A 16,743-nucleotide genomic window follows, 5' to 3' on the forward strand; every position below is an offset into this window, starting at 1 on the left:
CCTGTCTTTCTGGTCTTCCCCACCATATAGAAAGTGACTGTACCAACACCACACTTCTTGGCTGGATAGAAATCAAGATCCTGTCACAAAAACAAAGAAACGAACAAGAAAACTCTTGTTGGTCTATGATGGAAGTGACCCGAGTCACATACTAGAGGTGTCACATAAAAATTTACATTCTTACTTTTACCCTTTTACATTTAAAATCTATAGTTGTATAATACACGTGGTGTAAATACGCATTAACGATTCGTGGGGGAGAGGGGGAGAGTTGGGCAGTGCCCAGTATTTTTCGTTGCTGTGCAAAGCCCATTACCTACAAAGCTTTTCGTCTACACATTAACCAAGTCCCCGCTTTCTGCTCCCTAGAAACCACTGTTGTACTTTTGTCTCTATGCACTTAAGCACTCCTGATAACTTTGTAAGTGGATGGATGCGCACTGGATTTACCTTTTTGTGACTAACCTTTCAGCTATCACTGAAACATCTCACACAGAGACAGATGGTGACAAATTGGAGCACCAGGAAGAGCAGACTCCCCAAGGACACCTCAAGGTTTATCCCTGCTCCAGTCGATTTTGTAATTTCATCCCTTTTAATATAAAGTTCCTTGCATGTGTGAATCGAATTCTGTTTATCCACTCACCTGTCCATCACGGAAAGTTATGTTGCTTCCACTTCCTGACTGCTCCCAGCAATGCTACTGTGAATAGGATTGTACAGAGAGCTCTTTGAGACACCGCGTGTGCATTCCTTTGAGAATATGCCCCAGAGTGGAATTACTGTTGATGTGCATTGCCCCTTAGACTTCTGAGTGACCACCATGCTGTTTTCCCATGTCAGCTGTATTGTTTTCCCTTCTCAAGAACAGCACATGCATGTTCTGACTGCAGCACATGCATGCTCTGACTGCTTACATCCGTTCCATGCCAACACTTTTTACTTCCCAGGCTTTTTATGTCATCACAGCCATCTTAATGGGGTTTTCTTTTGACATTTTTTTGCTCTTGTGTTTGTGTGTGTGTGTGTGTGTGTGTGTGTGTGTGTGTGTGTGTGTGTTTAAGTTTCCCTAACCATCAGCGATGCTACCCACATTTCTGTGTTTGTTACTATTTGGATATTTCCAAGTGAATCCGAACCTTTTGTTCCCTTTTGGGGGACGACACCTGATATAAGCTGCCCTTGAGTTTGCAGTGTAGCCTTAGCGACCTCGTGCTGCTAATCCCTCTGCCTCATAAGCGCTGAATTATAGAGCACATCGCCACACCAAGTCTTTAGTGTGATGTATGCAAGTTCCTTATAAAGTTTAGATAATAGCTCCTTCCTTATCAGGTACATGACTTGCAAACCTTTCCCTCCGTTCTCTGTGTTGTCATTTTACTCTGTTGATTGTGTACTTTGGCTCACGCACGTTGAGTTTGTTTATTCCAAAGTATCCTGTTTTACTTTTATTGCTTAGGTTTTCAGTATGGAGCCCAACCCAATGCCAGGAAGTGTTTTCTGTTTTCTTCCCTTATCGTTATTTATTTATTTCTTTTGCATTACATTTGTTATGAGGAAATACACAAATTCATTATTTTATGTGTGGATGTTGGATTTCCTCAACATCATTTGTCAGAAAGATGTGCCATTCTCTGTTGTGTGGTCCTAACACATTGGTTGAGACTCATTTGACTGGGTTCATGCATGGGTTCAGTTCTAGACGCCATGTTATTGGTCTATACGTCTGTCTTTGTGCCAATACCATCTAGTTTATATGTTTGTAGTAGGTTTTAAAATCTAGAGGTATAGGATTCAGACCTTGGTCTTTTTCAGCTTGTTTTGACTATTTGAGATCCCTTCTGATTCTACATAAACTTTATGTTGTTTTTTTTTAATTTATGCACAAATGCTGCCAGGATTAAATTTTAGCTGAATTTTAAATATTGCCTTTCAACATTTTTCAAAGTTGAACAATACTTCTATTTTATAAAAAAAAATCAAAGGTGACCTCAGATGACTTCTTTGGTGTGTCTGAAGAGAGTGACAGTGTATTCACAAATATAAAATAAAGAATTTTTTTAAAAAAAGAATATTTATTTCATGAAAGATGCCAAAGTCTAGGGAAACAGATGGGCATCCAGACAAAGGAGGCATTTAAAAGACATGACTAGAAAGGAAGCCCTCCCTGACACACTATAGTTAACATGCTAGGGCTAAAGATAAAGAAAACAACATCACAAGCTGCTAGAGGAAATTGAGAAGGTAAGCTCATCAGAGTATCTAACATCTTAGCAGAAACCCAAAAAGCCAGGAAAGTATAAATAACTGTTAATGAAGATCATTCTATCCAGAAAAGTAATCCTTAAATGTTGATGGAGAAATAAAGCTAAGCATCCACTGAGCCAGCATTTCAGAAGACACCTGAAGGATTCCTACACCCAGAGGAAGAAAAAAGAATTGTAAACACAGAAGGAATAAGCTTTGTGAGGGGAAGAGATGAGCAATAGAGAAAGAACCAACCATATCCAAGTCAGCAAACCAGCAAATCCCTAAACTGAGTAAGGAAGAAAGAAAAGAACAATCAATCTTTGATCCAACTATTAAAACTGCCAATAAAATTATAAGAATAGGAAAATTCCTCTTAATAATAGCCTTAAGATAAACTCTCCAGCCAAAGGACACAGAGAAAATGAGTGACCTAAAAACACAAACAAGAAACATAGCAGGCTGTCAAAGACAAAAACAGAATAGAAAACTCTACACCAAGAGAGTAGACGTCAAAACCAAGCAGGAGTGGGTATATCTGTCTCTTACATAGTTCATTTCAAACTAAAATTAGACACATGAAGGTTACTGCATATTAATGAATGTAGACACAAGAAGACATAAATGTTAACATGCTTAATTTTATAAAATAAACACTATTCAACATAAAATAACAGGTCTATATCATTAATAGTGTATGATTTCAATCTCCCACTCTTGATAGGTCTTCCAAACAAAAGATAACAAAGAAACCTGAGAGTTAATCTACTTTATAGAGCAAATGGCCTTCACAAACATCTCCAGAATATTCCATATAACATGTTCTCAGTGTTCCATGGAGTTTCCTTTCAAGCAGATCACATTTTATGCCAGAAAACCAGTTGACAAGCAAACAACAAAAATATCTGACATCTTATCAGATCATGATGAAATATAAAAGAAATCAGAAAAACTGCAGGATCTATACAAAGACTCAAACAATGAACAATGCACCCTTGGTATGGCTCCTTGAAGGAATCATAGAGGAAGTGAAACAATTCCTAGACTCAAACAAAACCAAAACACAAGTTGACAGAACTTTCATGATGCAGAAAAGGTAGCTCCAAAGTGGGTGTTCATAGCTCTGGGTGTGTGAACTTAGAAGAAAATCTGAAAGGTGAGTCTAGAGAAATAGCTCAGCAGTTAAGAGCACACATTGCCCTTGGAGAGTATTGGAGTTCAGTTCCTACTGCCTATGTCAGGTGGCTCGCAACCACCTGTAACTCCAGCTCCAGGGGAGTCCTACTCCTCTGGCTTTCTGGGACACCTGCACTTACACACAGACAACACACACACAACTAAAAATAATAAAATTAAATCTTAAAGGCTATTAAGAATACAAGTAAATAACTCTACAGTTCCAGATCTTAGAAAAAAAATGAAAAACAAGCTAAACTTAAAGTTAGTAGATGGAAAGAATGAAGAAAGAAGATAGGTCAGACATTAATGAAATTGTCATTAAAAGAATGAATCAAGCACAGAGGCATTTTTTGCCTGAAGAGATAAGATCAATGCAATCTTAGCCCAACCAACATAAATGAACAAAATTAGACATAATGCGGAGCAGGGGTGGGGTGTTACAGCAGATAACAATGATGAAATTTAGAGGATCATTATAGCACACTTTGAAAAACTATTTCAGAAAATTAGAAAAGAGAGGAGAAATAGGTGAATTCATAGACATGTCTACCAAAATTAAATGAGGAGCCTATAAACAGTCAGATCTGTAACAATTAATAACATCGAGACCCTAAAAATGTCTGTTGCATTAGTTACTTTTATTGTCACTGTGATCAAATATCTGCAAAGAGGAAACTTGGGGAGCAATTAGTTTGGATTATAACTACACAAAATATACTGCATAATGTCAGAGAAGCCATGTTGGTAGGGGTGTGAGGTGGTTAGTAAAACTACATCCCTTTGGAAGAGAGAGAGAGAGAGAGAGAGAGAGAGAGAGAGAGAGAGAGAGAGAGAGATATGCTGGTACTTACCAGGCTTGCTTCTGTTTCTCTTCATATTCATTCCAGGCCCTATAGGAAGGTGCTACTTATATTTAGGGTGGTTTTTCTTATTCAATGTCTTAGTTACTGTTGTGAGGAGACATCATGACCAAGGAAATGTATAGAAAAAACATTTAATTGTAGCCTGGATTATAGATTTAGAGGGTTAGTCCCTGTCATGGTTTGAATATGCTTGGCCCAGGGAGCAGCACTATTTGTAGGTGTGGCCTTGTTGGAGTAGGTGTGTCACTGTGGGTGTGGTTTTTAAGGCCCTACTCCTAGCTATCTGGAATCGAATCTTCCACTAGCCGCCTTCAGATGAAGATGTAGAACTCTTAGCTCCTCCTGTACCATGTCTGCCAGGACGCTGCCATGCTCCTGCCTTGATGATAATTGACTGAACCTGTAGGCCAGCCTCAATTAAATATTGTCTTATAAGACTTGCTTTGGTCATGGTTTCTGTTCACAGCAGTAAAACCCTAACTAAGACAGTTCCTGATCATCATGGCAGTGGGCAGTGAGGCATAGTGCTGGAGCAGTACCTGGATGTCAGAAGGCATTTAGGAGAGGCAAAAGAAGTGACTCTCTAGACATGGGTGATCATTCTGCATGGCTTCGATGGGTAAGCTCTGAATTACAGGGCCTTCAGAGACCTCATCTCAGGATCAGTTCTTGTTATTGTTATGCCTTTCCTGTCAGTGTCAAATAGTCTAATGATTCCTGGGCATTGGCCCACCCTACTGGGTAGATTTTCTGCAAATCAATGAAGTTGTACTCTCTTGTCATAATGTTATGTAGACAAACTGATGATTTTATAATTCCTAATAAAGATTCTATAGAATTCCTAAATTTACACCAGTAATTTTGAGCCCTCTATAGTTTGAAAGCCACAATTAGAGTTCTGTAAACTTTCATGTGCCCTGAGCTAATTGCTCTAGGATATAGAAAGCTGGCTTGGAACAAATTTACGATCAGGGAAAACCTTCCTTCTAGGCTAGCTGTGAAGCCATTATCTGATTACTAAAGGTCATAAGCTGGGAATGGGAAAATTCTTGTAGATACAGGGACAGAAAAATAAAATATTGGCTGGAACTATCAAGCTTGGAAAGCAATGAGACACAAGGCAGATGATTTGCCTCTTGACAAAACCATGATGACTTGTAACATCAAATTGTTGCTTTAAACTTTTAATGAACGTATAGAGCTAGAAGATGGATGATGAATGTTTAGTTAGGAACTAGTCTCTATGGAAACACATGTAAACATTTCTGCTGTAACCCTTTATTCGATTTATGATGAACTTCTCAGTGTAAAGATGCTCGGAATACCATGTGGTCACTTACCCTGAGAAAGTATAAGAACTAAGAATGACAATAGGGAAGAGAGTCCCTCCCTATTCTCCTTGTCTCAGGAATAAAGATTTGAGCCTCTTTTCTGAGTATTTTTTTTTGCAAGCATGACTTTCTCTGACTGACAAGGAGTTAATACCTGATCTCAAATGTATTACAACCAGACATTACTAGCCCAAACCCGACACATAGACCAATGGGATAGAATGGAGGACTTAGAAATAAACACAGGTACAGCCTGCTGAATTTTGACAGAATTGTCAAAAACATACACCAGAGAACCAGCAGCCCCTGAAGTGGAGCTGGAAAACCTGAATTTCCACATGTACAATGAAACCAGATCCTTATCGCTGCACAAAGAGCAATTCAGACAGACTAAAGGCCCTAATGGAAGACCTGAAACTTTGAAAGTGCTAGAGAAAAGCATAGGTAAAATACTTCAGGATGTGGTCATAGCAGGGACTTTATGAGCAGGGCCTGCTGAGGTTTGGTCTGGTGCTATGCACTGTAATGCTAAATTCTGTACAGGAAGCTCTAGTTGCCAGCCACAGTTACCAGCTTTTGCTGTGCAAACCTTGTTCCTTAATTTGAAACTATTAGTTAAATAAAAATGTCTACAACCCATTACTGCAGAGATTAGAGGTAGGTAGATTTTAAGTTAGCTGTTTGGGGTTGCAGAGAGAGGGAGAGGAAGAAGGATGTGAGAGAGAGAGGAAGGGGCCACCATGAGAGGAGACAGACAATGAGGACATGCCAGCAGTAACAACAAGTCTCAGGTACATCCTGGGGAAGGAGCCAGGCCAGCAGTTAGAAGTAGATTAGGAGTTACCCTCAGTAATTGTTAAAGCCAAATAAAGTAATCACAGCTTGAGTCTCATTCATTTGTAGTCTAGATAAGTTTAAATTGGATAAACTATAAGGACCCTAAGAACACAAGCTCCCATGTTCTTATGACATTTGTCAATCTCAAGAATTAACAAATGGGAACACATGAAATCAAGAAGCGTCTGCACAACAAAGGAAACAATCACTGGAGGGAAGAGACATCCTACCAACGGGGTTGGGATGGGGTAGGGTGGGGCTCTGCCAGCTACGTATCAGACAGAGAGGATTAGTATCCAAGCTACATAAAGAACTGCAAAAGTTAAACATCACAAAACTAAATTGTCTGATCAATAAATGGACAAATAAACAGGGTAGTTAGTTCTCTAAAGAAGTAAAAAACCATCAATAGGTACTTGAAAAGGTGTTCGACATCTTTACCTATCAGAGAGATGTCAATTAAAACTGCTATCAGATTCCATCTCACCTCCATCAGAATGGCTGCTGTTAATGAAAACCAGGACAACGAGTAGGGTTCCAGGGTAGCATAGTACACATGCACAAGGCTAGCTGGTTAACTTAGTCGCTGTGGGTAAAAGTATGGAGTTTCCACCAAAAACTAAAAAGAGATTGTTTGTGTCATCCAGCCAAACTCTTGAGGAAAGAGCTGAAAGAATACAAATTAACACCACAGAGACCCTTGATGTCCATGTTTGCCAGGGCTCTGTTCACATCGGCCAAGGTATAGAGTCAACATGGATGTCCATCAAGAGATGAGTGAGAGAAGACGCTCATACACACACACACACACACACACACACACACACACACGAGTTTTAGCCACAAAGAAGAACAAAAATTAGTGTCATTCTTCTGGAAAGTAAATGGAACTGGACACCATCGTGATAAGCAAACTAAGCCAGACTCAGAAAAATATCAAATGTTTTCTTTTGTAAGGAGAATCTAGGTTTTAATAATTCTATAAATTGGCCCTGGTGGTACTGGCCTATTACTCTTCCTACTTGTCCTGAGGAAGTAGTGAGACTGTCTAGGGCAACAGTTCTCATCTGCGGATTGTGACCCCTTTGAGAGTCTAATGGCTCTTTCACAGGAGTCACCGGAGACCAATGGGAAACACAGATATGTACATTGCGATTCTTAACAGTAGCAAAATTACAGCTATAATGTAGCAACAAAAGTAATTTTATGGTAGTGGTGGGGGGTCACCAGAACAGGAGGAACTGTATCAAAGGGTAGCAGCATAGGAAGGGTAAGAACCACTGGAGGAGAGTGAACACCAGCACAACAGCCTATGGGCAACAAGAAAGACACCCAGGAGTGAGTTATCAGCAGAGCGCCTTCCTGATTTACATGTATGAACGTGTTATAATGAAACATTCCTTTTTAGAAATGCAAAAAAAAGGTGCTCAGGGAGGTTTGAAGGAAATAATATGCCAGGTAAAGAATACAGAGTGTGTACCCACAGAACCTAAGACTAACAGAGCGGGACAGGGATATGGCTGTAGTTCCTGTGTGTGCCCACGTAGGGGCAGCACACACAAACCCAGCTTGTCTTCAACAGTCAGCCAGCTACCTTTCCCTCTGGTAGATCTCAACTTTAAGCCACAAGACCATTACCCACCCACTCCCAAGTGCAAGAATTCAGAAAGACACCCTACGCCAACACCCTATGGCACCCCTCTGAGGCTCAATTCTCTGACAGTTGCTTTGCCCTCTGGTCATTCACCCCAGACACTGCTCGTGAGTCTTCACTGCTCCCCCAACTTTACCCCTCCACTTGTCCTTTTTTCTCCATCTGGCCACCTCTGCCACCTCACTGCCACCAACATAACCTCCAAGCCTGCATGTGACTACAAAGATAGTTGACAAGTGGGACAGTTCAGGATGGTAGAGAGGACCCAGCTGGTCCAGCAGGGTATGTGGTGGTGTTGAGGCATTTGAGGGAGGGTGATGCTGGCTTTAGGTTAGGGTTTTCAGTAGACACAGAGGATACAGCTAAAATCTATATTTGTTACATCTTAAGAAATATGAACTTTATAGTTTTAATTTTATAATTGTTGTTACTGATTCTTTGGGACAGGGTTTTTCTGTGTAGCCTGGCTGTCCTGAAACTCACTATGTAGATCAGGCTGGCCTTGAACTCAAGAGTTCTACTTGCCTCGGTCTCCTGAGTTCCTAATTAATTCTGCTTTCTCTTGAGAAGCCGTCACCACCCCTCTGGAAGCGTTGGTAGGTACCTTCTGATGCTCTGGGGCAGCAGATCTACTGAGCCTAATTAGAGGTGGGGTAGGGTGAAGATGTGTCATGAAGACTGTGGCTTTCACAGGGACTTGGGCAGCTTGGTGCTGCAGTTTCAGGACTGCTACTGTCAGAGACAGAACTGTGGCTAAACCCCAAAGCCCAAAGGGCACAGGATAAAGATGTCTGGGGGAGGGTCTTCTGCTAAGTCCAGCTCACTGGCTTCCATGGGAGAAAGTCAGAATTTCTCTAGGGCTAGAGAAGTATTGTTGCCAAGTGCCTTTGATCTACCTCAAGTAGATCAAGAGGTGGCCAGCCTCTTCAGAGGGTCAGGGACAAACACTGGTGTAGGGAGAGGGCCACAGAAGAAAATAATTGTGAGGCTTCTCTATTCTTTTTTACTTCCATTGTTGTTGTTTTGTTTTTGTTTTTTTTTTTTGACTGGAAGGATTCGACCTCCAGAGGATTAGAATTACAGAAATCCACCACTACACTCAGTATTATGCCTTTGGTTCTGGAAATAGAACCCAGGCTAGACACACATTCTACCGGCTGAGCTACATTCCCAGCCCCTTCCCTGACTGTTTTTGGACTGTGTTCTGGTCCTTCAGGGTCTGGGCTCAAAAACCCAGTCCTAAGTGTTCCAATCTTGTACCAGTCATATCACACATCCCTGATATTCATCTGCCCCTGGGGTGGGGGCCATGGGGCCATTGCTGAGAACATGAGACAGGTCTGGTGACCAAAGGCTGCAGAGAAAGTTGCATGGAAGGAGAAGCCAGGTGTGGCAGGAGTTGGGGGGGGGGGAGGTCAACCATCGCAAGAGGTCCGGAGCACCCGAGGACCCCAAATGGGGCTCTAAGGCAATAGGCTCTGGGCCCCCAGGTCACAGGGCCTCTCCGGGAATTGCAGGCGGCATCTATTTCAGAGTTTATGGTAAGAGGCTGGAGCTTGCACACACAGACAGCACACCCCACCCTTTAAGGAAGTAAAGAGGAGAGCAGCAGGGGTGTGGTTAACGACCGAAAGGAGGAGGTGGGTGGGGGGAAAACAACCTGTCAGCCTCTTACTCAGCCTCTGCGGGCTGAGCCTTGCGTCCTACCTGCGGGCGGCTGCACTCACCTTGCCCAGCCCGGAGCCCTGGCCGGAGTCCGCGCCTCGCCCGAGGGTGAGTCCAGCATGTCGCTACCCAACGCCGGGGTCAGAGACGCGTAGATCGTTCGACTTGAGTGGGAAGCTGGAGGGGGGCTACAGTTCGGTCCTTTGGGGAGCCCAGGATTCCTGGAAAGGTAGCCAAGGACCCAGAAAGTCGGATTCGCGGAGCAGGTGCTCTCCCCGAGCTTGCCGCCCTGTGCTGGGGAGAAGGCATCTATTTTTGGAGTTCTTTTAAGACTAAAGGGTGTTTCTCCCTTTTTGTCCTGTTAGTTTATTCAGACAGGGAAAACTAGGGGCACGGTTGAGGTCGGCTCAGCAAAGCTGCTCGTCACTAAAGGTTAGATTTGGGAACTCCAAACCCAACCGAGGGCTTCAGAACCCAACTTCAGCTCTAGCTCAGACCTCTGCCCAGGCACTAGCACTCTTCTCTAGTGCCCTTCGGCACCCATGTGGTCTATCTTCCCACCTCTGTACCACCCCTATCCCCAACCTCTGGGACGTTTTTTGTTTGCTTGTTTGTTGTTTTGTTTTCCCTGAAGCTGGAGCTTTAAGACAAGTGGGGGTTCTCCAAGAGGAACCATACCATAGTGTGTGTGTGTGTGTGTGTGTGTGTGTGTGTGTGTGTGTGTGTGTGTGTGCACGCGCGTGTGTGCTGAAGTTCCAAAGTTCACACCAGCCACACTGGCTCATTTTGAAGCTTCCTTGCCCATGTCCCCCAAGGGTTAAGTTCTGGGCTGCCGTTCTGCTGCCAGGCTGTGCGTGGGCAAAGCTTTGGGTGGGTGAACAGTGAGCATATGGGTGATGTTCTGAGGCCCACCAAGCCCTGCCACCTGCCCTCACCCTCAGCCACAGGACACCAGCATCTCCCATCACCCCTATACTGGAAAGCAAGATTCCTGCTGGGCTCCTTGAAGGAACCAAGCTGGGACCTGGGGATTGGGGGGCGAGGTAGGGAGAGAGCGAGGTGGCATTAGCCAGGGAGGATTGGAAAGCTAGAGGGAGAAGAACCTTGGCAGATCTTGAGCCAATCTGGAGCCCTCTGAGACAATGTGCATGGTTTGGAAAGGGTAGGGGTGCCAGGCAGCCCCGTGTACTCAGGTCGATAAGCCCTTACGGTTCACAGTCGCTACGGGCGCGGGCAGGGGTGCAAGAAAGATGCAGACGGGGGGGGGAGAGTGACTCACGACCATAGGGAGGAAGGAAGAAGTCACATTCATAAGAAAGACCTAACTTTGGCAGGACAGTCTGACTTGTTTCTTTCACTTACTACTAGTTTCCTGCATCCAGGTGCTCCGGTCAGGTGAGGGAGACTTGGAGGAGCTGGTAGCGCCAGCCGCCCTGGGCCGAGCATATGGGCGGAACTGCCATGGGAAGAAATAGAGTTCCGCCAATACAGTGCCAGAGGGTGGGCAGGGCTGGGCAGGGCTGGGCAGGAGCAGGTCCTGAATCTTTCTGGCCAAAGCAGCTGTGAGAACTGAAGATCAATAGGGGTTAATTAAACAAGGAGAAGAAAGCAGGTCAGAGCCTGGGAAGTACAGAATCCAAGGCGAGAAATCTCAGAAGCGCAGCTTGTTAGGAGCCTAGAGTTCAGAGGTGAGGGGGAGCTGAACCCTTAAATAGAGGATGCTCCCCAGGTCTGGGAAGGCGTGCTCAGGCTGCCATGGCAACTACTCCCTGGAGCAAAGCTTCGAACCTCAGGCTGCTTGAAACTTCCCAGGGTGCCTCCACTCTGGGATGGAGGTGCCAGATTTAGCAAATGGAAACATGGGGCATTCAGATTTGAATTTTAAATGTGTAAAGTTGTTGCGATTTTGTTCTCAGCGTTAAGTATGTTTCGCACAGTATATAGTACCCAGGCATCACTCACAGTTTATCTGAAACTTAACTGGATGTCCTGAGTCTGCCTGGGACACGGAGGCGGCTGTTCTTCTGAGAAGTCTAGACTGAGAACTAACCTAGCGCCTTGAGAACAGGCTCAGTGCATATTTATTTTGTGACAAATGCTGATAGATCCAGTTGACGACTCATTCTATGATTGGTCATGACATTACTATTAAGAAAAGAAAAGCAGGTCCCCAGTAGGTTTACTCGTCTGCAGAGTTGAGAGAGAGTCTAGCAACCATGAAAGCAGCTAGGCTACTTGGTAGTACCTTGGAAAGAAACTGGACCAATAGTCCTAGACTCAGAGCTATGGAAAGCTTTTGGATTCTCAGAACCTCAGAGCCTATCTGTCTAGGTTTAGGGCAGGATCCTTGATAATGTATAAAAACCCCACTTGAGTCCTATGTATATTAACTGTAAATGACACATTCACAGTGACCAAAAAAGAGCATCCACAAAGTGCTTGGGGCCCACCTTCTTCTGTTTACCTTTATAGAGTGCCTAGAGATCTCAGGAAACCTGATTTGGTTTGGCTCCTGCTTCTAGCGAGAAAAGTTTGCCTCTGGACAGACGTGGGAAGGAGAGTGAGACAAAGTTTCTTCTTCCTTACCCATTCACATTTCTTCTTTACCCTTGTTTCAAAGACAAGAGGAGAAAAAGGGTTCTCTTCCTGGAGAGCAGCAGGTAGGGAGAGAGGACTGGCTCAAACCTTAATTAAATGGAGAGAAGTATGAATGGATGAAAAGAAAATGTGCATGAAGCACCCAAAAATGTACCATAAAATTAGGTTTCCATTGTCCTTCATTTTATAATAACTTCCTCATTTGGAAACTCTACCTGGGTCTAGAAGAACAAAGGGCACCGGGTGAGATGGGTCCCGGCTTTAATGAAAACATTCCTAAGGAGTCAGAGACCTCCTAAAAGGAGAGAGAGAGAGAGAGAGAGAGAGAGAGAGAGAGAGAGAGAGAGAGAGAGAGACAGAGACAGAGACAGAGACAGAGACAGACAGAGACATAGAGAGACAGACTGAGAGAGACAGAGACAGAGACGGAGAGAGACAGAGACAGACAGAGAGAGGCACAGAGACAAAGACAGATAGACAGACACAGAGACACAGAAAGACATAGACAGAGACGGAGAAGTGTGTTTCCCCTGAGGACTAATGGGTTATATTAAATAGTCCTTCTCTTCAGTGGTGAATCTATGTTACCCCAACCCAGCCCATTTTGTCCCCAGTCCCTTAGGGATGCCATTTATCCAATAGAAATATTCAGAGATTCTGTCAATGAAACATTCAAACAATATGCTGTTTACATTTGCATGTCCAGGGTTGTGCGAAGTCCTGCAGAAAAGGCAAGTGTGCCCTGGGATGGGCCTAGCATTCCCTGAATACAGCTACTCCAGGCCACCAGGTTTTCAAAGAAAATAAGCATTACCCATAGACAGAATGTGGATGCACATGGGGAGTGCAGGCCACACGGTCTATCGGAAGTCATTGCTCCCCCACACTTCTAACTAGGATGGATGAAACTCTTAGAGTTGACATGCCCAACCCAGAGACGGTCAGGAAATAAGCTTTTACGTGCAACATTCCAGCCTCAAAAATGTTCAGGAATAGAAATCTTCCTTACCCACGGCTGCTTAGCCCTTCTTGATTGATGGGGTCCTCAGTCTCCTCAGTCTCTCACAGCCAAGGATCTATCATCTCAGACCACCTGGCCTGCCAGGGCAATGGGAACTTCAAGGAGTTAACCAAGAGGCAGCGATCAGAGAGGTGAGGCACAGCTGGGATGGTTTGAGAGGCAGAGCAAGGATGAAAGGGGGGGGGGGACGGAGGGAGGGAGGGGGAGAGAGAGAGAGAGAGAGAGAGAGAGAGAGAGAGAGAGAGAGAGAGAGAGTATCCAGGGCAGTCCCAAGACAAAGGAGGGAGAGTAGAACCCTTGTAACACTAAGAAGGAGTTGAATGGGCAGGAACTCAGGATTACAGTGACTCTAACTGGAACTTCTCTGTGACCCTGTGAAGGTCATTTAGCTGTGGCTTCCTTATCTGTAAAGCGGAGGTGGTAGTCAGGCTTTTGAGGGTAAGATGATGTCATCTGCATTAGCCAGGACACAGATAAAACAGAGATGACATCCACCATCACCCAGGGCAGGATAGGAGAGCCCCGTACTGCCACCCCTGACTCCTGTACTATGCTGGGTCACCCTGTGAGTGTCAGAGCATTGGTTGTCTGGTGGAGAAGCCAGGCCTTCAGAGCACTGGGGCTGTAGACATGCACCAAGAAGTATGGACTATGGTTTCACTATTAATTAATATTACCCCATGAGAAGGCCTGCTCAGGTAACAACTTAATCCCTCTGCTGTACATAAAACATAACGGACTCACAGTAGATACTCAGAAGTGTGAATTCTCCCATATCTTAAAATTTATGGGCTATATTTGAGCCCATAAGAAACCAATGGTTATTGTTGTTGTTATTTTGTTTGACTATGTAGCACACGTTTGTGGTGGGACAGGAGTGGGCTCAGGGAGGGGGTTGTACAAGTGCCTGTGTATGCTCGGTGTAGGTTGGAGATCAGCCTCAGGCATTATTTTCCAGAATGCCATCCATCCATCTTGATTTTCCAGATGTGTCTTAGTTTCTCTTCCTGTTGCTGTGATCAAGTACTCTGGCAAAAGCAGCTTAAAGAAAAAAAAAAATTCAGTCAGCCATGACAGGAAAGTTAAGGCAGAAGTCAGTTGAAGCAGCTGGTCACATTATATCCTCAACCCAAATATGGTGCCACTCACAGTGGGCAGGTCTTCCCACCCCAATTACAGGAATCAAGACACCCGCCACGGATAACCCAGATCCTAGATTCTGTTGAGCTGACAACACCAGTTACCACAGGGTCATTTATTTACCTTTAACTTGCTCATTCTGCTTGGTCAGTGGGTGGCTAGCAAGCCCCAGGAACATGCCTTGTTTAAGTACCCCAATGCAAGTTCTTATCAGCTGAGTCATCTCTCCTGCCTGCTTTTGTTTTAAGTTTTCTGAGATAAGGTAACTCTGGACCCCATCTTGGCCTCAAACAACCATCACCACCTCTACCTGCTGCATCCCTCCCCCCAAGTCTTCCGAGTCCTGAGATTTCAGGGATGTACTCCCATGCCCAGGAATGTTTTTTTCTGGTTTGGGGACATAACGGAAGGCCTCACAAATGGCAAGCAGACACACTACCAATGAGTTCCACCTCAGTTTTTTTCTGTTCTATTCCTGAAGCCATAGACCACCTCTGACAGGAGAATAATATTCCCCAGTTGACAACTCAGAGAGGCATGAGGCAAACACCCAACAGTTTTTTATTTTGGCTGCCCCACTCCCAAGCCAGCATGCTCTGGGTACAGCTTTTGGCCAGGAAAGATGATGCCCACTGATACCCATCAGGCCCTGGATCCTGAAGGACCATTTAATGGAGTAGGCAGCAGAACATGGTGGCTATTTTTTTAGGCCTTTTCATTTAGCATGCAAAGCTCTGAGCTGTGTGAGGGGGTGGCGGGGGAGGGGGCAGCCTTTTGAGTCACTCTGCTGTTTCTCAAGGTATAATTATTACTCGTGATGACAGTCTGATTAAGAGAGCAGACTCCAGGCTGTACATTTTGATGCATTTCTACCTAGATGCAATGGGAAGATTGATGCAGTGTAGTGTTTGGGGATTGAGAGAGAGAGAGAGAGAGAGAGAGAGAGAGAGAGAGAGAGAGAGAGAGATCCTCCAGACAGACTCAGGTGGAATTACTAGGAGGCACCCCTCTGGGTTCTGGGTCTCTCCAGCTTTTCCTTTTGCCCAGTGCTAAAGGGACCGGGGCTCTTAGGAGGTACAGCCAGTGCGGTTAACACTAAGATGAACCATAGCCACTTCCAGGAAGCTTGAGCGTCTCTATAGCGCACTTAACATTTTCTCCCTCCCAACTTGCCTGACATTGTCAGTAACATTCCTCTCACAACTTCCTCAGCCGCACACCCTCACCCCTGCCAACTCTCCCCAATGTGGCCCTCTTTCCTGTACCCATAGGCCTGCTGGGAATTTCTTCCCAGTTTGAATTTGGCTCTCCCACAGGGTTCCTTTCTGTAGCAGAGGTTCTGGCCACTTGAAGCAGGCACACCATGTCCTGGTTTCTAAAGTAGCTTTGTCCTCTTTCCACTTCCTTTTTGTTGCTTAACTGCGTGTGGTGATGGCACATTTTGAACCAGTCTTCTCAGTTCACCTTCCATCTCAGGGGGTTGCCTCTCCACGTAGGTTTAATGCTGGCTCCCCAACATCTGTGCGTCTGCTCTTGGCAACATCCCATTCAGGCCTTTCCACTAATGACACAGATGCTGGGCTCTGATCTTCACAGTCATCAACTGCAGTAGTCATAAGGGGACTGTAAGCCCGAGAGTCCCAAGATTCAGGCTTAGTGCTGTGGAGCCTCCACAGTGGTGCCTCATTCAGCCTGAGTGAATAAAAACCCAGGCTTGAGAGCCTGGGCCCTGGAGTCTTCAATAACTGGCTAAACCGTTTTGAGGAAGTTTCTCTACTTTTTGCTATTTGATAGGGAACTGGCACCGTCTGTCTGACAGAATTCTTGGGAGAAATGCTTGATGCCTGTCACCATGTCCTATAAAATATCACAGGCATCGTGACAGGATGGTTTGGGATGAGAAAGTTGTGAATTCTAGTCTTAACTTATTTTCTATTGCATGAGCTTACCAAGCCTCAGTTTCTCCCTTGTAATCCATTTCCCACATTTGTTGAGTGTTTCTCTTACCTCCCCTATCTGAGGACTCCTATCTACCTTAGCACGATCACAGTCTGCAGGGGTGGAAGGAGGATACTGCATGGAGAGGAATATCTTTAAGAGAAGATGGAGCTCTGTGGTGCCGTGAGAAAGGCACAGCATGCGTAAGAGTGGAGGAGAGAGACTACTTCTGGTCAGACTTGATGCGCTGTTTGTGTTCAAAGAAAAGAG

The 16,743-nt window shown here is 44.7% G+C and overlaps 1 protein-coding gene across 1 annotated transcript in view; it reads left to right on the top strand.

Moving 5' to 3' along the window:
* The first annotated feature begins 9,723 nt into the window (after positions 1-9,723).
* Ptk2b (protein tyrosine kinase 2 beta) overlaps positions 9,724-16,743 on the top strand; it is a 119,888-nt gene continuing 112,868 nt past the window's right edge. The window contains exon 1 of the mRNA XM_032918138.1: positions 9,724-9,884. The gene's annotated coding sequence lies outside the window, so the exon portion shown is untranslated. The remainder of the gene's footprint in view (positions 9,885-16,743) is intronic.

The sequence above is a fragment of the Rattus rattus genome, chromosome 12 (assembly GCF_011064425.1).
Source record: "Rattus rattus isolate New Zealand chromosome 12, Rrattus_CSIRO_v1, whole genome shotgun sequence".
Lineage (NCBI taxonomy): Eukaryota > Metazoa > Chordata > Mammalia > Rodentia > Muridae > Rattus > Rattus rattus.